The sequence below is a fragment of the Schistocerca piceifrons genome, chromosome X, assembly GCF_021461385.2.
Source record: "Schistocerca piceifrons isolate TAMUIC-IGC-003096 chromosome X, iqSchPice1.1, whole genome shotgun sequence".
NCBI lineage: Eukaryota > Metazoa > Arthropoda > Insecta > Orthoptera > Acrididae > Schistocerca > Schistocerca piceifrons.
In genome coordinates, this window is record NC_060149.1 from 859,753,273 (window position 1) to 859,779,756 (window position 26,484).

A 26,484-nucleotide genomic window follows, 5' to 3' on the forward strand; every position below is an offset into this window, starting at 1 on the left:
GACCAGTGTGTCTCACACAGTTTTTGAAGGTTCCCAACTTGGACTTTCCTTTGCGTACTCCCCCGGAAAAAAGAAAATTCCTTCTTTGATAGTACCAATGGCATTTCTAACCTCTGGTAAGGTGTTCAAACCATTCACAACTAAATTAAGTCTATGGCTAGCACAATGATAGAAGCGAGTCTTGGGATATTTGTCAGCAATTATCTTCTGTACTCCGCCAATTTTACCGGCCATCGTACTGCACCCGTCATAGCCTTGTCCTACCATTTTCTCTAGATATAAACCCCAAGCAGATGAAGTAGATATTATTGTGTTGGAGATATGTTTTGCATCTAACCTTGCTAATGGTGTAAATCCTAGGAAGTCTTCTCTGACAACATTAGTTGCAATGTCAAAATAACGGGCAGAAAGAGAAAGTTGTTCTGTGCCTGCAATAGCCATTGTTTCGTCTGCCAAAACAGAAAATGATTGGCTGTTGTTGATGGTATTAATCAAATCATTTCTTAGTACTTCAGCGCATACATCAATTAAATCATTTTGGGTTCTATGAGAAACAAAGGTAGCTATTTTAGACGCATCCTCAAAAGGTTTCCGCAATGTTTCGTCACCTGACTGTACTCTAAATTGTAACAAATCATCAAATACAGCATTTGAATTTGTTTTTCCTCTTAAAGGTAAGTCATGCAATGCACCAAACAATACACAAGAAACAACCGATTTTAACTTCGCATGATTAGTTTGTACTAATTTCGCAAGATTCTCGTTGGCGAGTTCTTCCACACTAATGAAATTATTTAACTTTTCTATTGCATCTTTATGCCTCTCGGAATTCATATGCATTTTTGCACATTCATGGAACTTTTTGAAATTTGTGAATGGGCGGCTTATGAATGCGCCATGATGACTACCATGCATTATGCGTGGGCGGAAAAGCACACAAAACTTGCAGAGGGCACCTTTAACTGCTTTAGAATAGACCAGCCACGGATGTAATGACAGCCAGTCTAGTCGAAATGTTCTTTTTGTGCTCTCTATGTCATTCTTAAAATTATAAGTTTTTTCAGGTTGCCATGGATTCAATAAAATCTTATACTTCAGGCAATTGTCAATATCCTTTTTTTCAATGTAATTTCCGACATCGGGAATACTGACCAGGCTACTACTACCCTTTTCATCAACGCTCTTGAAGCTAGCAGAGGTACTGGCTTAGTCTTTATTTTCTCCATCAGCACAACTACTGGAATTTTTAATAGTGATGGTTGCGTTTGACTCACCCTTTTCCTGTGATACCTCATCATAGACAGTATCTTCTTCGACACCTCCACTTTCATTTGTAGTTTTCATTCGCTTATGAGGTACAAAAAACTTACGTATATCGGTCATTTCCCCACTGTATACACTGTGCTTTTACATTCACAACGCACAAACATCTATGCAAACCACAATAATGCACCACTGTCCACTTACAACTCACAATGAATTTACACAACCCTTAACGCGATGCGATGCCGAACCGAGCTAAGCGATGACTAAAGTACAGAAGCTGAAATCGTATCACAGTGATGGGAGGGAGGGAGGAAGGGGTTTTGGTTCAACAATGAACAGCGCGGTGTCCATTAGACCGCAAGCCAGCGACTTTGGTTTCGCGCGATCGTTTGGAGCGGTTTCTTGCGATGGATGTGGACATATTTATGCGATATGTTCCTATTAGAACATAGCAAGACTCGTCTAGAACGTTCCGGAAGTGAAGGTAGCTCACGCCAAAACCTGCTACATCACGTTCATTGCGAGTAGTTCCAGTGACGAATATTGCCTACTTCTACAGACAAGTAGCGATATTAGTGGTCACACAGTACCCTCGAACACTTCTTCAGCAAACGAAAAGGAACATAATACAATACGCTAATTTATATTAGCGTCTGACAATTGTCAACCATTATTTGAAATTTGAAAGAATAAAATTTTGCTGAGTGTGTTTTGTTGTGCAACTGTATTGTGTTGCCAGTTGAAGTTTATGAAGAGGTTTGTACCTAGAGAGGTGGGAACAGGTCCAAATGGCTCTGAGCACTATGCGACTTAACTTCTGAGGTCATCAGTCGCCTAGAACTTAGAACTAATTAAACCCAACTAACCTAAGGACATCACATCCATGCCCGAGGCAGGATTCGAACCTGCGACCGTAGCGGTCGCTCGGCTCCAGACTGTAGCGCCTAGAACCGCACGGCCACTCCGGCCGGCTGGTGGGAACAGAGAGGGTGACATTTTAGTACCATATAAGTCAACATTTTCGAGATGGAACTCTAACCATGGGTACCATTCTTAATGGGACCACGTACACATGTAGTAGTTTGTCGATCGGCAGATTCACTTTATTTTGTTATAGCTTATTAGTAATGCCCAGAGTTATTAACATATAAACGGTCTTTCCTTATCAGATATGCATTGTTTACAGTTACTAAAATCTCGAATATTCCGGCTATATATCTATCTATCTTTAATTTGGTATTTTTCGTCATATAGATACTGTATCGCAGATTATTTTTCAAGGAAGATATCATTTTTTTTTACGTTTGTGTTTAACGTCCCTTTATGACACAACTGATTCTTTTAATATGTAAAAAACGAACAATGGGCGTGCCTTCAGGAAAAACGCTTAAATGTTGCTCAAGAATGCATTTGTAAAAGTTAACAATAAACTGCTGGTTCATCTGATTATTCCCATTGTTGCCTCACTTGCTGTTGTTAATTTCTACCACGTGTGGGTGTAGAAATAAAAATAAAGGTACTTCGTAGGCGATAGCTGTAAGACGGATATAAAACAATTTTGCAGATCTTCAACGAACGAGATTTCTTGACGAAAAACACACAATTTTTAAATTTATCATAATTTTCTAATTTTAGTTCGATTCTTCTTTAAAGTTTTTCATTGCTCTAGTTCATCCTGTACTTCTGTTTACATATGTTTTATATCATTTTTACGTCATTTTATCGATATTTTCCGGTTATGTTAGTGCTAATTTTACAGGTATTTTAAATCATACATAACTGAGCCCTAAAGTTACAGGTATTTTTTATATTCGTAAACTAAATTAATTCTCACTAGGGGCAACTGCCCTCCCCCCCTGCGGGCGGCCCTGTCAGCTTGAACACATGTGGGTTACTACTTGTTTTCTCATTTAACAGCACGCTTTAACTGAACTTTAAGCTATTTCCTCCACTCCTGTTCACTGTCTGGACGTTTTGAACGTGTATTTTTTTTAAGCAGGTTATTTGGGCTTTTACAACAGAACTTCAAGTACTTACATTACTTAATATAATTTTTCTTGTACCTTGAGAGAATTGTTTATTTAGGCACCGTCCTCCATTTCTCACCTTTACATATTTATATAGCTCCGGGCAATCACCTCGCAAGCAGATTTTTTTTATATATACTAACTTAAAGTTACATTGAAATTCTTTCTGCAACCTTAATTTCCTGCATCAGCTTGTTGAAGAAATATCATTTCATGTCCTTCACTATAAACAATTTTTTCATACTTTACATTAAATACTTAAAGTTCCCATGTAGCAACCGTTACCATGTAGTCCGGGCGCTGTTCAACACAATACTTATCATTAACAGTTCATACAAGGAAATTTCCAGTAGGCAAGAGGTTAGAAACCAAAACTGATTCTATCTGCAGTTGAGGCTGTGTCTGTAAACTAACTCTCTGTTTCAATAGCCCAATCGCTCCAGATATGGAGCAACCCTGAATCGGTAATGATAAAACTTTTAAAACAGAAGACACCTGTCTGAAGAGACATGATGACATGACATTGATGTTTGCTCCTGTATCAACAATGGCTGTGACAGGAATGTTGGCAATAGAAATCTTAATCGGAGCCTGGACCTGTTCGTCATAAATGTCATTAATGTCTTGAGCTTCTTTGTCAGATGCAAGGTCATCTCGTAAGTCGGTCTCATGGTCGTACCGAATCGAATTAACATACTCAGAACCAGAAGATTCGTTAGTGCCCCACTCTAACCCACAGTGACCTATAGGAGGCTGAAAGGCGCTGCCTCTAATTTTCCGCAGGATGTTTAGTCTGTTTGTCATTCATGGCCTTAAGTGTTTGTTCCGTTTCATATTGGTGCTGGTTATGTGGTACAAATGCCGGTGTAAAGGGGTCAAATCCACTGGGTGCATTCACTTGTGAATAGAATACTCGAGACGGCTGCTGTCGCCCTATCTTTTGGTTGTCGGCAAAACCATTTCCTTGTGAAGAAAAGTTCACATTTGATGCCGTTTGAAAATTGTTCCGCGGTCCTCTATCCTGTCAAAACTTGTTCTGATGGTATGCTGGGTAGCCTCCGCCTTGCTATTTTTCCACCTATAACTTTGATTGTACACTGGCCCATTTGAAAAATTACCACTCGTTTGTGGAGAATTTCCGTACTGCTTAGGCGCAGAATTAAAGGATCGGTTTCCGTACTGATGTTGTACCTGGTGGTTGTAAATTGGGTGGTATCTCTGCTGATTACTGTAATTGGTTTTCTGCTTCCATTTAAAGTTATTGCCGTTTGTGTTTTCATAACGGCTGGCAGGTTGGTACCAGCGATCGCAGTAGCGCGCTCTCTCCTTCGGCGCATTGTTGTCCGCGTCGATGCATTCTGCTGGCTGCCAGGGAAGAATTTTCCGCTGCCACCCTTGGAGCGCACATCCTCGCTAATTAAATCTATGGAATCCAGCACAGAAAGGAACGCATCCGTGTCCTCTTCGGACACTAGTTTCTCTCTAATAGACACAGGGACTTTGCTTTTGAGATTCATACGTCCTTGGAAGTAATCGGAGAATCCCAGAATTAAATTTTTGCTATATACTTCTCGAAGTATCGCCGGAGACTCCCATGCTTCTCATCGAAAATTTCTGCGCAATACACCTCCTTCCTTAATCTCTGCTGTACCCCATTACACCAAAATTTTGCCAAGAACATTTTATCGAACTCTCTCTATAATTCCTACACGTGTCTAGCATTTCCGTTCCCCATAGTGCTGCATCACCGGATATAAATCCTGTGAGGAACTGAATACGCTGTCTGTCTGTCCAGCTCCTGGGAAATATGCCGGAAAAATTCTTTAGGAACATGATCGGGTGTATTTCTCGCTTCTGCGGATGAAAAACAGGAAAAGTGTGATGCTTAATCACACTTTTCTCTTGCATTAAACTCACAATTGTGGGCGGATCATTTATTTTCCCCACTCGGGGCTCAACGGGGCTGTTGTTTTGCATGTAATCAGGCGGTTACCCATAAGGAGTTGACTGACATTCGTCACCGTCTAAAGAGTGGTTCCCTATAGTTTGCGTGCGCATGTGCGGATTTTCTACCTAGTTTCTCAGCATTCTGACTTCGTCCACTACTTGCCGCTTCCACTCAGGAAGATCCCGTGTAAGTGTCCTCCGAATCTGTCCCAGTTCAGACACCACTGTGTCCCCCGACTTACCAGGAGCAGCTAAGATTTCGTATGTTACATTCTTGATAGTCTCCCTAAGCTCCTCCCTGACCTTCTTTTCGATAAAAATATCTTTACCCTTTATCCATTCACCATAGTGATCCGACAATGCCTCCGCGTGTGCTTTCACGGTGCTCTTAACCTGCTCTTCGATATTAACTGAGTCTGTCTGCCTCGACAGATCCTCTACTACACCATTTGTAACTGAGTTTATTTCTTTGGTAGCTGCCTGAATTATTGTGTTTAGTGTTCCAGATACTTCAGATATTTCACTTTTCACCTTTTTCTGCATTTTATGAATTTGATCGCTGATCTTAGTTTGCACCTCACCCAACTGGGTATTTAATTCAGACGTAATTTCTTTATGCATATCTGTTTTGATTGTGCCTAGCTGTGTTTTTGCTGATTCGCTTACAGCATATAATCGGGTGTTAACAGCCTCATTTTGTGTTTTTACTGATTCACTTACAGCATCTAATCGGGCGTTAACGGTCTCATTCTGTGTTTTTATAGTCTCAGTTACTGCGTAAAACTGTTGTTTCAGCATTTCCATTAACGCACAGATGTCATTTGTAGTTGCAGCGGGAAGACTTTGGACTTTAGGGTCACATTCCCCTGTTACAGACATAGTAAGTTCAGTTTCCACACGGGGAACTACAGTTCGCGATCGTAAAGGTTATGGAATACTATAACGTCTTCACTCCCGTGTCCTGTTGTCACCTGTCTCTGTTTACTATCTGCCATTTTCGACAGTAAATCACGTGCTACGCAAGGCTTTCGTCGTTTGTCAGTCACGTGGTGAGTCCGCTAAGAGCACCGCTCTCGCGTGAGCAAAAAATGAAATTCTATCTGGCGAGAAGACAAGATGGAACCTCAACGTTTCAGACAAATGAATGAAAATGCTCTTCACTGCAAATTGCACAAAATATCCACCGTGTTGAAAATGTAATACAGCCATACTATCAACGGAGAAAAATAATTTCTATTATCAGACTACGAAGATTTTTACTTTGAAAGATAAAATAAAGCAGATTTTCTATAGCGGGAAGGAGATAGAAAGGATATGGATCGACTTGGAAAAGCAACGTCGCCACTGAAGCACCACTACACTGCGTATGCAAAATTCTGATTTACTTTTTGATGGCTTAATTACCGCTATTTGTCTCAGGATATTCGCGTCTGTTTTCTTTTCCTTTCTCTCGGTAATTAAGCTGCGTTATCGAACAGCTTATTTTCCGTCTTTCTCGCAGAGGAATGATGTGTACATGAAACGACAGAACATTTATTAACACAAGCACGTAGAAAATTTTCCAAGTATTTGAACTAATTTTTGTTCAGTTCCCTGTTCGGGCGCCAAGTGTGATGTAACAAAATAAAAGTGATGTTGTTATTCAATGGAAAAGTTGGAATTTGAGAGTTTGCATTCTATTTTATCAATCACAATTGGCCTAAGAATCATGGATTGACCATTGTCATAAAATATTGCATTATGAAATGTGGATAGTCTTTACTTGCAGTTTCGCGTGGCTTGAAGCAGTCACAGCTCGCGTGCTATTGATTAAGAAATTGCATTATCGTCTTTCTGATTACTTCACGATCGTAGATACGATCATACCCTGTCGTGAAGTTATTGTTGTGACAAAACAATTTCCTAACGGACCAGAAAGTTCTTAAGGGCGCAAAAACAACTGTAACATCACACAAAAGGGAAATTCTATATTAAAGCTGATGCAAGAAGACGATGAAACAGTTTTTTTTTGTCAATGTAACACGCACATTGGACTGCTGATCTTGGTGTATGTAATCTTAGCATGTTATAGTTCTGGGTGGAGATTTTAATTTGCCGGATATAGACTGGGAACCTCAAACGTTCATAACGGGAGGCAGGGACAAAGAATCCAGTGAAATATTTTTAAGTACTTTATCTGAAAACTACCTTGAGCAGTTAAACAGAGAACCGACTAGTGGCGATAACATATTAGACCTTCTGGTGACAAACAGACCCGAACTATTTGAAACAGTTAACACAGAACAGGGAATCAGCGATCATAAAGCGGTTACTGCATCGATGATTTCAGCCGTAAATAGAAATATTAAAAAAGGTAGGAGGATTTTTCTGTTTAGCAAAAGTGGCAAAAAGCAGATTTCAGAGTACCTGACGGCTCAACACAAAAGTTTTGTCTCATGTACAGATAGTGTTGAGGATCAGTGGACAAAGTTCAAAACCATCGTACAATATGCATTAGATGAGTATGTGCCAAGCAAGATCGTAAGAGATGGAAAAGAGCCACCGTGGTACAACTGTAAGTAGGCTGTTTAGGTTTTTATATTGGTAACGCCACGTAGCGCTCTGTATGAAAATCACTGGCTGCGATGTGTGCAGCCTGTGGCTGGTTTGCATTGCTGTAATTCGCTATTGTAGTGGGCAGTTAGATGTTAACAGCGCGTAGCGTTGCGCAGTTGGAGGTGAGCCGCCAGCAGTGGTGGATGTGGGGAGTGAGATGGCGGAGTTTTGAGAGCGGATGATCTGTACAGAGACAGTAAATTTGTAAGACTAGATGTCATGAACTGATATATATAGTATGACTTTTGAACAATATTAAGGTAAATACATAGTTTTCTCACTATCAAAATCTTTCTTTTGCTAACTATGCATATCAGTAGTTAGTGCCTTCAGTAGTTTGAACCTTTTATTTAGCTGGCAGTAGTAGCGCTCGCTGTATTGCAGTAGTTCGAGTAACAAAGATTTCTGTGAGGTAAGTGATTTGCGAAAGATATAGGTTAATGTTAGTCAGGGCCATTCTTTTGTACGGATTACTGGAAGTCAGATTGCGTTGCGCTAAAAAAAAAATATTGTATGTCAGTTTAGTGTTGATCAGAATAAGTAAAGAGAGTAATGTCTGAGTACGTTCAGTTTTGCTCAGGTGTTTGAAAAGCAAATAATGTAAGAGGCTTATCAGCACAGTAATTCATTAATTTTTCTAAGGGGATGTTACATATGTCGACCCTTAGCCGAGGATACCTCACTGGAATCTTCTGATATTTTCATGTAGTTAGTGTAATTAGTGTAGCTATTGTTTATTGCTAGCGCGTAATTGTAGAGAGAATCTTCTTTGTAGTTGTAGTTTTTCATTGTTGTACAGTAAAACACATGTGGCATGCAAGTAGATTTGCACGTAGTATTTTGAAGCTGCGCTTGCAATTAACTAGATATTATTTTCAGTGCTATGTTAATGTGTTTTCTTATTTTACTCTTCCAATTGTGCTTTTCTGTGTTATCGTGTGAAAGATTGTGACAATTATGGCGTGTGAAAGCGAAATACTAGGCTCCAAAGTAAACTGAGAAATGACAGTGAAGACGAAAGCAGAGTGTTAGCGCCACGGAGCAATGGATTAACTAATGTTCAAAGTAGTAATTTGGTAATTGTGCATAGGGAAATGGAACGGGCGGCAAATAATGGTGTAGACAGTGAAATAATTAGTGAACAGAGAAGCATAATCGATCGATCGGTCGGCAACAGTTCGGCTCAGGAATCCGAAATGACAGGACACTATCTCGCAAATACTGTAGATCTCATTCTGGAAACTGTAGATTTAGGTTTTGCGTCCTCACCGTTTTCTCAAATAAGTCAAGACACATTTCCTGCTCGTCAAAATGTGAATGTTGCTGGTGCAAATGCACTGCCGAAAAGCATAGAGGAACAGATTCCAGACACTAATACATTATTATTACAATTAAGACAACAAATGGAACAAAATCAGAGACAAACACAGAAACAGCTTCAAAAGTTAGACACCACGCTTGAACAAACACGTGAAGGTTTAACTGCTGAGTTACATAACATCGAATCGAAATGTCAAAAAGTCTATAATGACGTAAAAACACAAATTAGTGAGCATTTCCAACCTATTTTTTCGCGTCATGAAAATGCATTACAGAATCACGAAGCAGCCATAAAGGAACGCAAACTATTGTTGATGAAAATCACGACACCTTGCAAGCCAAAATTGACTCAGTTGCATCTACCGATTCGGTTATGCAACTTGCAAAAACTCAGGAGAACTTAAAGGACACAGTAGATACGATTTCAACACAAATGGACATTCTGAGACTTGGTTCAGAAAAACACACTGAGGAAATCAGTTCACTATCGGAGAAAGTAGCCGAACTTTCGGATCAGTTCACTAACTTACCTACAAAGGTAGATGATGATCTGAATGACACAACACCCATAGCCTTCACTGACACAGAAGAGTATGAACAAATTAGAAAATTCAAACAACATCAAAATCAAATCAATACACAGTACAAAAGAGAAATCCGGGAAGTACAAGATCAGTTGACACAGGTAATACAAGAATTACATATTTCTTAGGAGACTCGCGCTGCAACACGGGAAGAGGGGCTCAGAAGTACGGAAAAGTCACAAAATAATCGCACAGGGCATTTCGAAAATTAAAGTTGGCAAGGCGCACTGAATTTTGAGATTGAACCGCCGAAACGGAGTAACAATGACCGATATGCGCCTCGCCGACGTGATGATTTTGACTATAAGTTGTTCATTACTACACGTAAATTCAAAACATTTAAGAATTCTGCCAAGCCGGCTGGAGTGGCCGTGCGGTTCCAGGCGCTACAGTCAGGAACCGCGTGACCGCTACGGTCGCAGGTTCGAATCTTGCCTCGGGCGTGGATGTGTGTGATGTCCTTAGGTTAGTTAGGTTTAAGTAGTTCTAAGTTCTAGGGGACTGATGACCACAGCAGTTAAGTCCCATAGTGCTTAGAGCCATTTGAAGCCAATTCTGGCAACGACATTCATCCACAAGCATGGCTTCATCAATTCTCTCATTGTTTTCCTCCCAACTGGTCATTGGAGCACAGGTTATAATTTATGTGTGGCTACTTAGAGAATGAACCAGCTGTAAGAACGCGATCGGTCATTCACGATTGTCACAGTGAAGGAGAATTTTATCATGCCTTCCTCTCAGCATATTGGTCTCAAGTTACACAAGACCGAGTAAAACATAGCATCATAATGATGAAACATTTCGAGCAATCGGAATTTTGAAGTCTTGTCAAATATTTCGAAGACATGTTACATAAGAATCAGTATCTTTCAAACCCGTACAGCCCCTCAGAACTCATCTGCATTTGCTTAATCAAATTGCCTGAACATTTACGACACATTATTTTGGCAGGACGTTGCAAAGACGACATTGAAGCTTTTCAGGGACTCTTACAAGAATTGGAAATTGACACTGACAATCGCGGGACGCGAAAACAGGAACACAACAGTTACAGGTGACATCCGTCACAATTCCGTGACGACAGAAATAATAACTGGGAACGACAAGGCTATTCTTACAACGTAAATCGTGACCAAAACAGACACCACCCTTATGACAACCGTGGGCAGAATAATAGTTACAGAGAAAGATCGCACTTCCATAGTAATGAATATGACAGAGATAACCATAGAAACAGACAATATGGGAACCAAAATAATTATTATCAAGGGAGACAGAATAACTTCAGACGCAACAGTCCACCGCGCAATTACGATTCTGGGAGAAATTCTCCATCACATGACCGACAAACAAGAAACTATGTAAACTACCGACAAAACGACAAACCTGAATTCCATCAGAACTGGCGGGATTCAAACAGGGCAGGGTCCTCTTGACAAGGTGAATTTGTAGGTCTCCTAATCCCAATAACGCGTGCGCTAACAGACAGACAATGACTCGCACCGCAGGCAGCCACGTGCGCCGGCTGGGCTTGAGAAAAATAACATAAGTTAACCTTGAGATAAATTCCAGTGTTCCTTACCGACGTATACCACATGATAATTGTGTTGAAACTGAAACTCTGCGTACTAGGAGGAGTAAAGGTTTACACCACCTTTCACATGTAAAACCGTTTATTGAAGGATAATCTGCTTTTTAACTTTGTCTTTGCCATAAAATTTTTCACTTCACGTCACTAATACTCTTTGTTGCACTTAGAAACTGTTAACATGCAACCAAGTTTTGAAATTAACTATCCAGTCTAGAACCTAGGGAACATATTTAGACAGTAATTACGAATGCATTGTTATAGTGAACAGACGACACAGTGTTATTGTGTGTGTACATTCTTGCTTGTTAGTTGCACGATTACGTAACGACTATTAGACTTACATACTTAGAACATATACAGTTAATGCTAATGAGATTTTAATGTAACATTTTGGTTTGCTTGAAAATACATTCTGAATTGGAAGTACATTCTGTGAGATTAAAGATGACTTAGCATTTGGTTTCTTTGACAGCTACATGATTATATCACGTCGCTACTAATATGTGACACAATTTACATTGTTGCATTTGCGCTGTATCTGTTTTATATCTGCACAGTTTTTCTGTATCATTCTGGAAAGTAAAACATGTTTTAGTAGTAACTTTTGTGGTATAGCTGCAATGAGACAGCCTTTTTCGTAGCACAACAATACGTTACAGTATAGTACTTTCTTGATACGGTACTGTACGTAATAACTACGATATCTATGGGCATAGCACTTCGCTTTTGTTTATTATGATGTAAGTACATTGACTTCCACAGAACTTTGCTTACGGACGACGATAATTACGACACTTGGCACATTTTTTACCATTAAGTAATGACAGAGATTATCTTACAACAAGACGCACAGTTTAGGGCTACAGTAGACATATTTCAGTGATTAATTTTGTAGTTAAAACATTTATTTTTAAAGATTTTTGAATTACAAAGATACAAAGGTTTTCCGTGATACATTTCATTCCATTGCTGTAATTTGTAACACTTGATGGTATAATTACATTAATCCTCAGGGGGGTACACGCTTACTTTGCGTACCATGTGTTTGGCAAGCACAAGGAGCCCTAGCTGATATGGTATTTGCTTATACAACTTTACACATCGGTACCATATTTCTTTACTACATAAATTACACAGCTATCTGATCATTTAACTCAGAGAGACAAATATTTATTTTACTATATCAGTGACAGATGTTTACGTAATTACACGGTTGGATAACTTCACATTTATGAAATTGTATTTTGTCTGTACTGTATGAACTGTTCATATTTTTTCGGAACCATTGAGATACTATGAGAGCTCTGAATGATGTATTTGGTATGGGATTGTGATTTTTAAAGTACGTTTAAGGTAGATGACACTATCGAAGTGGCAGAGATTTTTTTTTAGGTTTTGATTATTGGAGGAAACTACAACGATTTTGAGATTTCACTGAGGTGTTATGATGTTATTATTACGATGACGATGTGTATTATGCTGCTAAGGTATGTTTATGATCAATAAGCTGATGCTATGTGAGGAATTAGATTATGCTATATATCTGTTATGATGAAATATTGAAGAAGTGTCGAAATGGTACTTTAAGAGTTATGAAATGTATGTACATGCGTGAATGTATCATAATGCTGGCGAAAATTTTTTGGACACTGTTATATTTATAGGATTTTGTTTCTACACATTTGTAACGCAAATTCTCGATCTGTGAAATTTTTTATATGAGACTGTCACTGTAGCGCAAACTGCTGTCATAAATATTTCGGTAAGGAAGCTAAGTGACCCAGGTGGCGCCCAGGCATGCCAGTCGCCTGGAGAAAAAGCCATTAGGTAAAAAAAAGGCCATTATCCTCGCTATTGACATTTCTTTGTAGAAAGCATCGCAAATACGACACGCTCAAACTTGAAAACATGTGATTACACTGTGGAGCTCTTAATTTATGATATTTACCAAAATGCCTAATGAAATGATGAGAAACATTTTACATCTATTGTCTTTCTAGTTGAGAGATTGCTCATTTTGTTTAATATCTAGTATCTAGCTGCACTGCAGCATTGGTTAAAATAAAATTTAATAGATGTACTAATATAGTTATTTTATGCCTACAGATCCAATAAATAATAATTTTATGACCTACTTTCAAGAAAACGAGGGAATATAGACATTTCCCTTCACAGGAATTGCATAAATAATTTTCTTACAATTTGGTAACTTGTCTGCTAGAGTAACTTATCGTGATGCATCACTCTAGGTTTAAGATGTGACATAGGTATTAAACATGGCCATTTTTACTGTAATATTTCTTCTGCTTGAGCTTTGTCATGTTTAGATATAAATTATTACATTTGCTGCTGCTGTTTGCCAGGCATAGTGCTACTGAATTTCACTTTGTATTACTCTGTTAAGCCAGTTTAACTACTGATTTATTTTTCTTATTCGCTGCACATTGCCTTATATTAGTTGTAATGTAGCATTTGCTTTGCTAATTTAGATATACTGCTGCTTGTTTTGCCAATTTCCATTTTTTTGTCATTGCTGATTGTGTTAATTGCTTTGTGCCGCTGCATTGCCTCGTCCCTTAGTTTAGCATCTGAGCTCAGTAGATTTAAGTTAGCTTAATATGGGATAGGCTATATGAGAGAACGAGTTGTGATGAACTGGAAGAAATGCATTGAGAAGCTATAAGAATATGGTTTGGCCAAAAAAGGATTTTGAAAGGGGATATGAACAAAAAAGTAGGGCTTAGGGACAACAGGTTTAGGTAGGATTTTCTTGGAAATAAATGATGAGGTAAGATAATGGAAAATAAATAATGAGGTAAGAAGTATGTGAACATATAAACACAGAAAGCATGCTTGGATTGGATTTTTTTGGTGGAAACAAATCTTGAAATAAGACGAAAGTTCTATGGAATGAAGTTTTGGGTTGGACTGCAGTACCCAATGTTACACTGCAAACAAACCCTGCCCTTTCCTATTGTGTTATTCTGCTATGTGTTTGTGTACCCTTGTGTATTTGTGTTTTTCCTGTCTTTATGTGTTTAGCTGATGAGAGTTATGTTGTAGAATTTTTCTAATACTATGTTATTTACTTTGTAAAGATGTTTAGACATTATTTATCTGTTCTGTTTTGTTGCTCACGTGTGAAGTTGATGTTTAAAAAGTTATTCTGATCTTTTATGAATGTACTTATGTCATAATTCCTGTAACACTGATGTACATGTTATTTCGATTCTTTTGTAAAGTCCGTATTACTATAAATGCTATCTGTATTGTTATGTTCTTTAATGATGTATTTTGTACCTTTTTTATTGTATTCTCATGTTATAAAATTGTAATTGACACCAGTTCATCAAATTAAGTAACTTGTAAGCATTCATTTCACTGCAAATATTTCTGTTGGTCATAGTATATGCACAACATGTGAAGAAAAGGAGGACTGTTAGTGTTTGGACGTGTGTTAATAATCCAGTAAGGGATTGATTAACAGCATTGCTGGTTCTAAGGACAATTCCAAAAACTTTGTGAGTGCACAACTGGTGGTTTATGGACTTGCTATATTCTCCACAAGACTCTTCGATGGTGACTGTGCACCTGCACAGTGGCAACAGATGGCTGCTGGCCGTCTCTACAAGGACTACAGTGGGTTTGCACCTTTGATGGCCAACCAATACCATTATTTCTATGAGGACTGCAGTGGGTCTGCACCTTCTGGTGGCCCACCAATACCATACTCTCTACCAGGACTACAGTGGGTCTGCTCTGTGTTGACCTATCTACCAATATTCTTCAAAACTTCGACTGACTCTGCTGTGGGTTTGCTCTGTTGTGGCCCATTAGCTGTTTGCATATCAAGAGTCAGCACTGTCTTTCCGTTGGAAGGACAACACTACTTCTTCAAGACTGCATGGAAATCCACTACTTCCGTGTGCATTGTCTTTTACTGCTAAAACATCGAGAAAAACACTGCTATTTTCCTACGATGAACGATAAGGACTGTCTTTATGGACTGTGAGAAAATTTTAGCTTTTGACTAACATTGTATCACTAAGTGTGTGCACTTGATTTCTTTGTTATTGTAATTATCAAAAATTTTTTCAAATCTGTATTGGCCACTGCCCTAAACAATTTGTAAAATTTTTTGTGGGGAGCATGGGGGCTATGTAAGTAGGCTGTTTAGGTTTTTATATTGGTAACGCCACGTAGCGCTCTGTATGAAAATCACCGGCTGTGCCGTGTGCAGCCTGTGGCTGGTTTGCATTGTTGTAATTCGCTATTGTACTGGGCAGTTAGATGTTAACAGCGCGTAGCGTTGCGCAGTTGGAGGTGAGCCGCCAGCAGTGGTGGATGTGGGGAGTGAGATGGCGGAGATTTGAGAGCGGATGATCTGTACAGAGACAGTAAATTTGTAAGACTAGATGTCATGAACTGATATATATAGTATGACTTTTGAACAATATTAAGGTAAATACATAGTTTTTTCTCTATCAAAATCTTTCTTTTGCTAACTATGCCTATCAGTAGTTAGTGCCTTCAGTAGTTTGAAGCTTTTATTTAGCTGGCAGTAGTAGCGCTCGCTGTATTGCAGTAGTTCGAGTAACAAAGATTTCTGTGAGGTAAGTGATTTGCGAAAGATATAGGTTAATGTTAGTCAGGGCCATTCTTTTGTAGGCATTATTGAAAGTCAGATTGCGTTGCGCTAAAAAAAAATATTGTACGTCAGTTTAGTGTTGATCAGAATAAGTAAAGAGAGTAATATTTGAGTACGATCAGTTTTGCTCAGGTGTTTGAAAAGCAAATAATGTAAGAGGTTTATCAGCACAGTAATTCATTAATTTTTCTAAGGGGACGTTACACAACAACCGAGCTAGAAAACTGCTGCGGAAGCAAAGGGAACTTACAAGCAAACATAAACATAGCCAAAGCCTTGCAGACAAACAAAAATTACGCGAAGCGAAATGTAGTGTGAGGAGGGCTATGCGAGAGCCGTTCAATGAATTCGAAAGTAAAGTTCTATGTACTGACTTGGCAGAAAATCCTAAGAAATTTTGGTCTTATGTCAAAGCGGTAGGTGGATCAAAACAAAATGTCGAGACAGTCTATGATCAAAATGGTACTGAAACTGAGGATGACAGACTAAAGGCCTAAATACTAAATGTCTTTTTCCAAAGCTGTTTCACAGTGGAAGACTGCACTGTAGTTCCCTCTCTAGACTGTCGCACAGATCACAAAATGGTAGATATCGAAATAGACGACAGAGGGATAGAGAAACAAAGTCGCTCAAAAGAGCAAAGGCCGCTGGACCTGATGGGATACCAGTTCGATTTTACACAGACTACGCGAAGGAACTTGCCCTCCTCCTTGTAGCGGTGCACCGTAGGTCTCTAGAACAGCGTAGCGTTCCAAAGGATTGGAAAAGGGCACAGGTCATCCCCGTTTTCAAGAAGGAGCGTCGAACAGATGTGCGGAACTATAGACCTATATCTCTAACATCAATCAGTTGTAGAATTTTGGAACACGTATTATGTTCGAGTATAATGACTTTTCTGGAGACTAGAAATCTACTCTGTCGGAATCAGCATGGGTTTCGAAAAAGACGGTAGTGTGAAACCCAGCTCACGCTATTCATCCACGAGACTCAGATGGCCATAGACACGGGTTCACAGGTAGATGCCGTGTTTCTTGACTTCCGCAAGGCGTTCGATACAGTTCCGCACAGTCGTTTAATGAACAAAGTAAGAGCGTATGGACTATCACACCAATTGTGTGATTGGATTGAAGAGTTCCTAGATAATAGATCGCAGCATGTCATTCTCAATGGAGAGAAGTCTTCCGAAGTAAGAGTGATTTCAGGTGTGCCGCAGGGGAGTGTCGTAGGACCGTCGCTATTCACAATATACATAAATGACCTTGTGGATGACATCGGAAGTTCACTGAGGCTTTTTGCGGATGATGCTGTGGTATATCGAGAGGTTTTAACAATGGAAAATGGTGCTGAAATGCAGGAGAATCTGCTGCGAATTGACGCATGTTGCAGGGAATGGCTATTGAATCTCAATGTAGAAAAGAGGAATGTGCTGCGAATACATAGAAAGAAAGATCCCTTATCATTTAGCTACAATATAGCAGGTCAGCAAATGGAAGCAGTTAATGAAATAAATTATCTGGGAGTCGGCATTAGGAGTGATTTAAAATGGAATGATCATATAAAGTTGATCGTCGGTAAAGCAGATGCCAGACTGAGATTCATTGGAAGAATCCTAACGAAATGCAATCCGAAAACAAAGGAAGTAGGTTACAGTACGCTTGTTCGCCCGCTGCTTGAATACTGCTCAGCAGTGTGGGATCCGTACCAGATAGGGTTGATAGAAGAGATAGAGAAGATCCAACGGAGAGCAGCGCGCTTCGTTACAGGATCATTTAGTAATCGCGAAAGCGTTACGGAGTTGATAGATAAACTCCAGTGGAAGACTCTGCAGGAGAGACGCTCAGTAGCTCGGTACGGGCTTTTGTTGAAGTTTCGAGAACATACCTTCACCGAAGAGTCAAGCAATATATTGCTCCCTCCAACGTATATCTCGCGAAGAGACCATGAGGATAAAATCAGAGAGACTAGAGCCCACACAGAGACATACCGACAGTCCTTCTTTCCACGAACAATACGAGACTGGAATAGAAGGGAGAACCGATAGAGCTACTCAAGGTACCCTCCGCCACACACCGTCAGGTGGCTTGCGGATTATGGATTTAGCTGTAGATGTAGATGTAGATGCAGAATTAAAATGAAAATAATACTGAGGAGATGATAGGAATGAGCACTGCTAAACGATTCAATATTTCCAGAAAAAATATTTATTATAACTAACACATAAATCGTACCTTATGCTTAGTACTACAATGACGGTAGATTTTTATGTCCGTTTCATGTCCATTGAGCGCTCTTTTATATGGCCATTGTCCTCTTAAGTTGCTCGTGCGTCGTCACGATAAGTTATAACAGTTCTTCTTTTTACACTTTACTCAGACGGAACACGTTTTTATACGTTTAGTAAAAATTAGATCAGACTGCCACAAATCTACGTCCATCTTACTTAAGAAGAACGGTACAAGTCTTTAGCGCTCAAGGTTTCATTTGTTCTCCAGCGAACAAAATAGTAAAGGAGCGCGTATCTACCCGTATTCTTCTGTTTATGTTGCCGCCCAAAGACGACGAATTGCATTATTTAGGACATTCCACCATCGCTATGCGATGCCTTATTACACATTAATCATTCTTTATAAACAAGTATTTGCTTTCTGTCTGAAAGTGTTAACCATTTGCTGTTATAATGAAGCCAAAAATAGCGAATATCACAGTATGCTGCTCGGTATCCTGGACGACGTCATCAAAGGGTCCGTACCATTCACCGGAGGGTTACGTTATTTAAGGAAACAGGAAGTGTCCAGCCACATGTCAAACGTCAACCACGACTTGCAACAAATGATGATACCCAAGTAGGGGTTTTAGCTGCTGTCGCGGCTAATCCGCATATCAGTAGCAGACAAATTGCGCGAGAATCGGGAATCTCAAAAATGTCGGTGTTGAGAATGCTACATCAACATCGATTGCACCAGTACCATATTTCTCTGCAGGCCAGGAATTGCATGGCGAAGACTTTGAACGTCGTGTACGGTTCTGCCAGTGGGCACGAGAGAAATTACGCGACGATGACAGATTTTTTACACCCGTTCTATTTAACGACGAAGCGTCATTCACCAACAGTGGTAGCGTAAACCGGCATGATATGCACTATTGGGCAACGGAAAATCAACAACGGCTGTGACAAGTGGAACATCAGCGACCTTGGCGTGTTAATTATGGTGCGTCATTATGGGAGGAAGGATAATTGGCCCCCATTTTACCGATGGCAATCTAAATGGTGAAATGTATGCTGATTTCGTCCGTAATGTTCTACCGATGTTGCTACAGATGTTTCACTGCATGACAGAATGGCGATGTACTTCCAACATGATGAATGTCCGGCACATAGCTCGCGTGCGTGTGAAGCGGTATTGAATAGCATATTTAATGAAAGGTTGATTGGTCTTCGAAGCACCATACCATGGCCTGCACGTTCACCGGATCTGACGTCCCCGGATTTCTTTCTGTGCGGAAAGTTGAAAGATATTTGCTATCGTGATCCACCGACAACGGCTGACAATATGCGTCAGCGTGTTGTCAATGCATGTGCGAACATTACGGAAGGCGAACTACTCGCTGTTGAGAGGAATGTCGTTACACGTATTGCCAAATGCATTGAGGTTGACGGACATCATTTTGAGCATTTATTGCACTAATGCGGCATTTACAGGTAATCACGCTGTAACAGCATGCATTCTCAGAAATGATAAGTTCACAAAGGTATATGTATCACATTGGAACAACCGAAATAAAATGTTCAAACGTACCTACGTTCTGTATTTTAATTTAAAAAGCTACCTGTTGCCAACTGTTCGTCTAAAATTGTGAGCCATATGTTTGTGACTATTACAGCGCCATCTATCACAAAGCGAAAAAAGTGATCCAACTAAAACATTCATATTTCTTTACGTACTACACGAATATGTAACAAAAATGGTGGTTCCTATTTAAAAAAACGCAGTTGATATCCGTTTGACATATGGCAGCGCCATCTAGCGGGCCAACCATAGCGCCATCTGGTTTCCCTCTTCAAGCTAGACAAGTTTCGTTCTCTGTAGTTTTTTCGTTTGACGCTTATTTCGTGAGATATTTGGCCTGGTCACGATCAAAGCACCACCCTGTATATGCCTAACACATAGGATGTCTTTGTTAATGGAGCATTCTTATTGGAACTTACTGAATTTATCTGTCAAACTGTTGTTGCTGCTGCCGGTGTGTGAGCACTGTTGGCCATTCCCTGCAAACAGACAAATTACGAGACTTTCAGTGCCAAACCTATTTTGTACAGACTGAAATAAAGAACATACAGCTGTCACATTGCATTGACAGTTAAACCCTGCAAAAGAGGTCTACAAAACATGAAATATAGAAACTACTGCCACTGCTACTGCTGTGCTACTGTTGAGGAAAACTTGAATTTTTCAGTGTGAAACCGATATCCAACTGGGCTACATCAGAACATACCACATTGATGTACAGAACAGAATTTGCATAATGCACCATACAAAATTATCACTTCTGTATCCTGCATGTAGCTATTGACCACAAGACACTCATGCATAAACCACGAAGACAGACAGTGCCAACAAAAACGTAAGCACATGCACCGTTTATAGTCATCGCTGCACTAGATATTTCCCGAGAGGTTGGTTCATCATCCATCGCAGCCAACGGTCACGAGTCAGCTGCACCGGCACACATAGTGGCCTGACATGTGACCAGAGCGCCATCCACAGACATTAATTCCTCTCCCAACTGTTGTACAAAGGCTGGGCTCTTTCTGCCCAAGCACAAAGCCTTTACTGTTTAAAGCCCCGACCTGCTTGCTTCCTTTCCTTACAACAAGACATAGTCATTTGCTTTGCACATGTCAAAACACACAAATACTTTATAAGCCTGTTGATCACAGCGAATCTGTCGCACATCTCCTACTACTAAGTATAATATTTCCCCAATAACCAAATGCTGGCGATACCAAACAATACAGAGCGAAAATCCGCGATGGATGGACATATCACATTTTTCTTTTCTTGTGAGTGGTACATGTGTGTCTTAGGGAGAGAGATGTAATCGTCTTACAAGCTGACAGATGTTAAAAACAGATTAGTAACAGCTGTGTTACTGTCACAAGCGGTCTTGGCTCTACAGGCACACACAAGTATTGCTAATGATATCAGTGATGAAAGCTATACAGGCCTTATAAATCGAGGTATGTTATTACTTCTGAATGGTCTTCCACACAAATACCGAGACACTGAAAAGAGACTGTGATTGGAGGGTATATATTAACGAACCAAATGCGCAGGCTGCACCTCACCATCGTGTAAGCTCGTAATAAAATTACCGAATTTAGAAAGTGATTGGGCTTAGGAATGTGGTATGAAGCTGGTATTTGCAGCTTCCTCCCACCACAGCTAGATGTTTCTCCAGTATTTGTAACGCATTCTCTACCAAAGCCACATCACAAGTTCTGCGATATATCCACTGAATCACTTAAAGAATTCAGTGCTATATTGATGTCTTTTCAGATCTACAGTGTTAAGTTTTCTGGTAGATATGCTGGGTACAGTTTGGAATCGAATATTTCCATTCAACCACATACCTACATTGGATCCTATGGAGACGTCTTTTAAAGATTACTACCACTAAGGAATCACATCTGTGGTACTCTCATATCTCAAAATGAGTCATCTTTTTTCGAACCAATCCGCCAGAGCAAAATTCCTGTGTGGTTTTAGACAGCCCCAATGCATCTTGTAAATGTTTCTCAGTCTCCGCCCTGCCACACCTCCAGCTTTGTGCATATGATTGTTCCAATTTAAGTCGGAAAGTGCTGTATCTACCACTTCGGCAAACCCATGTAGAGAGAGGGTTAGCTGAGTTAATACGACAGGACTGTGTTCTGACCACTTGGTGGTAATGAGAACATTTTGTTGTAACTCCGTCAACCATGTATCATGTGTAAGGTCATCGTCAAACGAAGCTTTCTCCTGCAACACGAGGTAGTAACACAAAAAGACAGCATGGGAACTGGAGGAAGAAGAAGAAGGATTTTCCTACTGCATTGAGGCATCTCTCTGAATTAATTACAGGTATTGCAGTCCGAAGGGGATCTGCATCTCTCAAGGTGCATTCACGTCTGTCACACGAACATTTTCTCCTGTCCAACAGAGAAAAGAAACTACAATCTATAAAAACTCTGCTAACTTGGTCCAACAGAGAACTTGCTAAGATGTTACTGCATTTCTGTCTTCCGACATATATATATCAAAAAAACAAATACCGTCTGCCTGCTGGCATCGAGCATATGTGTTGACCCCAATTAAATATGGATGTATTGATTCATTCAGTGATAGAAATCATCTGCACAGACCAGTCTAAAGTGTCACCTCCTGTGATGTAGGAGGTCCATATCCTAAAGATGTTCGAAGGTGATTGATAGCCTCTACATATAAACTCATGTTTCACAGTGACAGGATACCCTTGTCTTTGAAACGGGCTGCTTCAGGAATTACGAAATCCAATAGAATATGTCTCTAAATGTACTTTCCAAAAGATCTCTGCACAGTAGTCTACTTCAAATTTGTGATACATACCACCACACTTTAACACAGACTCTAAATAAAAGTTGCCAGCACACTTGTGAAACCGTTCCTGAGACACTTACCGTGCTTTTGTAGGAAATGCCCTTGTCTTTGAGCATGAGCAGCTTCAGGAGTTACTAAACTCAAAAAAATATGTCTCTAAATACACCTTTAAAAAGATCACTGCACCACAGTTTGCTTCACACTTGTACACAGACTCTAAAAAAATCGTGACACACTTGTGAATCCTCTGTGAGACACTTCACATGCGTTTGTGAGAATCAGATCCCGAAACCAATATCAGCTGCAATATCTGATTTTACATGCAATATCTCTGTAACTTTTAAAGGATGCTCATCACTTTTCCAGCCTTATCTGCTTGTTTGAAGGCACTTCCAGAGAGAGAGAACAAGTTTCTCAGGCATACACCTACTGTGATATTCTTCACTTTTCTGGAACGGGGCATGGACCTAGTCAATATCGGCTGCTCCTGGAATCAGGGACGTTGTTTTCCTCACTTCTCGAGGCACACACTGGTGTCCAAGCACAGACGGGAAAACCAGAACAGTTTGAAGTACTGTCCTACAGACGAGAAAAATGGCAGAAACTTTTCCGGTGAATTTTCGGTGTCCTACTGCTTCTGGTCTGGAGATGCTCTAAAGTCACAATGACAGATGAGGGACATGGTCTCACCAGAGGTGGATGGTTGGCTTGGGGGTGTCTCTGAATGCTCGAAGAAAGAAGACATCACGTGACCCTCTGAATACCTTTTGCCCTGTCTTGTTCAAACCGGTATGTAGAGGTTCCTATGCCACACGGAAAAGATGTCTTGTGAATGGAGCATTCTGATTGGCTCTTACCGAATTTACCCGCCAGACTGCTGCTGCTGCTACTGTGGAAGGACTGTCCGCCATTTTCTGCAACAGATATGTTACGAGACTTTCAGTGGCAAACCTGTTTTGTACAGGCCAAAGAAAACGTACAGCAGTCATGCTGCACTGCCAGTTAAACCTTGGCTAAATGGTCTATAGATCATGAAATATGGAAATTATCGCCGAAGACATTTCCTCAATTACGTTATTCTGTTATTGTCGAGGTAACATTGAATTTTTCAGTGTGAAACTGATCTCCAACTGGGCTATATCACCACATACCACATTGATGTAATAAACACCATTCATATCGTGCACCATACAAAGTCATCACTTCTGTGTCCTGCATATAACTATTGACCACCAGACATTTGCACCTATACCGCAAAAGCCGGCCGCGGTGGCCGTGCGGTTCTAGGCGCTCCAGTCCGGAGCCGCGCTGCTGCTACGGTCGCAGGTTCGAATCCTGCCTCGGGCATGGGTGTGTATGGTGTCCTTAGGTTAGTTAGGTTTAAGTAGTTCTAAGTTCTAGGGGACTGATGACCACAGCAGTTGAGTCCCATAGTGCTCAGAGCCATTTGAACAATTTTTATACTGCAAAAACAGAGAGATCTCGAGGAAGAAACATAACCACATGCACTGTATATAGTCCTCGCAGCACTAGATACGTCGGTCAGTCATTCACGGCGGCCAACAGTCACGAGTCAACTGCCCCAGCACACAATGAGACCCTCCTCCACGGACAGTGATCGGTCTCTGAACTGTTGTACAAAGCTTCGGCTGATTCCCCCTCAGCACAAAGAATTTGCTGCTTCCAGCCCCAACCCACTTACTTGCTTGCTAGCTACCATGCTTTCTACACTCATTTCCATACACTGGGATTACAAGAACATACGTATTTTCACATGGTTTGCCAGAATATCATACCATTTAAGCGATAGTTCTCGGTATCAAACACTTAGAAATATGCTACCAATTACTTGCATAGTATAATTCTGAAGATAAAGAGTGGTAACTATTTTTCTAGAAACCCAAAACTTTAGCGGGGTGCAGTGAGGTGGAACGTGCTGCAAACTACTGAGTATCTAGAAACTTATCTCGTCTGTGAAGACCTTTACAAGTGAACTTGAAAAAATAGAGGAAATTGGTAGTTGCACTCATATTTTTAACGAATACCGATGTCAATGAGCCAGCCGGAGTGACCGAGCGGTTCTAGGCGCTACAGTTTGGAACGGCGCAACCGCTACAGTCGAAGTTTCGAATCCTGCCTCGGGCATCGATGTGTGTGATGTCCTTACGTTAGTTAGGTTTAAGTTGTTCTAAGTTCTAGGGGACTGATGACGTCAGAATTTCAGTCCCATAGTGCTCAGAGCCATTGGAACCATTTTTAATGTGAATGGTACAACAGAGTCCAAATCAATCTTCTACTTTACAAAGTCAACTAAGGTGCATCTCATGTCTAGAGAACCAGCAAACATCTTATCCACCTGTCTTTCACCATCTAGATGCGCACGACACACACGACAGTCGATGTTCTCTCAACCAAATAAATACAGAAATTTGTGGAAGCATTCAACTGCACAACTTACATGGGAGAGAACAATGGTCCAGCGCAAACGCAAGTCAATATTGTATCTTGTGGAATTTCCACTTAGAACACACGCTATCAAGAATGCCACCCAACACTTAATGAATATTAGTTCTTTACTCAACTGCCTAGAAGGTGACGAGATTCGATCGGCTACATTCCTGTACTCCAGTTGTCTTCTCCAGTTTGGACAGCTCCCACCATAAGCCGGAAATATCAATTGTTCCAGCCACAGGCTACCACTGCAATACGCTCTCCCGTACCTCAGACTCAATTGTCCTAGGAGAATAGCCACATATATTTTATCACTGTACTTACAGTTTAATATTACGATTGCAGCCTCAATCTGACGACATTCAACAATGAGCGAAGTATCAGAAATACCCCCTCCGGACGACTGTAGCTCTCAATATACAAATATCTCTACCATTCTTATGACTGGACTTGATTGTCCACGTAAAAAAGTCTTTCATTCTCTTTATGGCTATCACAATTTTCCACCACAAATCTATACCTTCCTTATGACAGGATATAGTCATCTTCTTTGCAAACATCAGAACAGACATATACATTATAAGCCTGTTAATCATGGCTAGTCCATCACGCACTCTTACTACTAAGTATAACAGTTCACCAATAACTGAATGCTAGTGATAGCAAACAATACTGAGAGAAAATCCGCGATGGATCGACATGTCTCATTTACTTTTCTTGCAAGTGGTACCAATGCATCTTACGGAGAGGGATGTATTCATCTTACCAGCCGACAGATGTTAAAAACAGGATCTTAGTGGGTATGTTACTGTCACCGGCCGTCTTGGTTCTACAGGCGCACACAAGTACTGCTAACAATATCCACGTTAAGAACTATACAAGCTTTATAAATCAATGTATGGTATTGCTTGCGAATGAAGTAGTCTTCCATACAAACACCGCGACATTGGATATAGATGGTGATTGAAGGGAGGTATGAACGGACCAAAAGCATGGGGTGTACCATGCCGGCGATGTAAGCTCGTAATAAAATCACCGAATTTAGAAAGCGATTGGGCTAAGAAACGTGGCATGAAGCCAGTGCTGTCGTGGTAGCAGAGCGGTTCTAGGCGCTACAGTCTGAAACCGCGCGACAGCTACGGTCGCAGGTTCGAATCCTGCCTCGGGCATGGATGTGTGTGATGTCCTTCGGTTAGTTAGGTTTAAGTAGATCTAAGTTCTAGGGGACTGATGACCTCAGAAGTTAAGTCCCATAGTGCTCAGAGCCATTTGAATTTTGAAGCCAGTATTTGCCACTCCCTCCAGCCAACACTAGATATTTCTCCAGTATTTGTAAGGCATTCTGTCTTGATACCACGTCAGAGGTTCTGTGATATATCCACTAGGTTATAGGCGGTGGTTGATTGAGAATGGTGTGCTGGTTGAGGTCGTAAGAAAT